Raw genomic sequence first — 879 nt, forward strand, 5'->3', positions numbered from 1 at the left:
TTCCTCTGCCCCAGAGAATGCACAGTGCCATGGGGGTGTCTTTCTTACCTGACTCTGAGAGGCATTCGGGGCCAGAAGACGTGGTAGCAGCACTCTCGGGAAAGGTCCAGAACAGCGCTGCCCAATATAAACACAACATGACCCACGTACACAACCTTAAACTTTCTAAAATTCAGATTTTAAAAGTTTAAAAATAAAGTTTTCAATCAGCCTTTCCTCAGCTGCCACTAGGGTGCTGGGTCCTTCTGAAAACGCTAACACCGCGGTGGGGTGAAGCCCTCACTTCATCAGAGGACTTGCCCTGCTCCCACGGGGCAGCACCTGCCCCCCATTCACCCGTGCCATGGCCATCTAGGAGCTCCTCTGAGTCTACTCGGCCCTCATTCTGCATGAAAATGAGATGACCTTAACGGAGGGTAAGATCAGTGCCCTCCTGAAAGCAGCTGATATAAACATTGAACCCTTTGGGCCTGGCTTGTTGGCAGAGGCGCTGGCCAGTGTCAACACGGGGAGCCTCATCTGCAGTGTCGGGGCTGGCGGACCTGCTCCAGAGCTGGTGCTGTGCCAACAGGAGGTCCTGCCCCTGCCATCACTGCTGCCCCAGCAGAGGAGAAGCAAGTGGAAGCAAGGAAAGAAGAATCCGAGGAGTCTGATGAGGACACAGGCTTTGGTCTTTTTGACTAAATCTCTTTTATAACATGTTCTCTAAAAAGCTGAACTCTTAAAAAAATAAAGTTCTCAATCAAGTCAATGAATGCATGCCAACAAACACCTTGGGGAACTGATAAGGAGGACTGATCCATCTGTGGAGGAACATGAGAAGAGATTAATCAGAAATCTGTGTCACAGAGGGCAAGGGACCAGAAAACTGACCCAAGT

At 50.3% G+C, this 879-nt stretch overlaps 1 pseudogene; it reads left to right on the forward strand.

The window, feature by feature from the left end:
• Positions 1-343: 343 nt before the first annotated feature.
• Positions 344-684, forward strand: LOC105813966 (annotated as a pseudogene).
• The last annotated feature ends 195 nt before the right edge of the window (positions 685-879 follow it).

Source organism: Propithecus coquereli, unplaced genomic scaffold, assembly GCF_000956105.1.
Source record: "Propithecus coquereli isolate 6110/MARCELLA unplaced genomic scaffold, Pcoq_1.0 Scaffold295, whole genome shotgun sequence".
Taxonomy (NCBI): domain Eukaryota; kingdom Metazoa; phylum Chordata; class Mammalia; order Primates; family Indriidae; genus Propithecus; species Propithecus coquereli.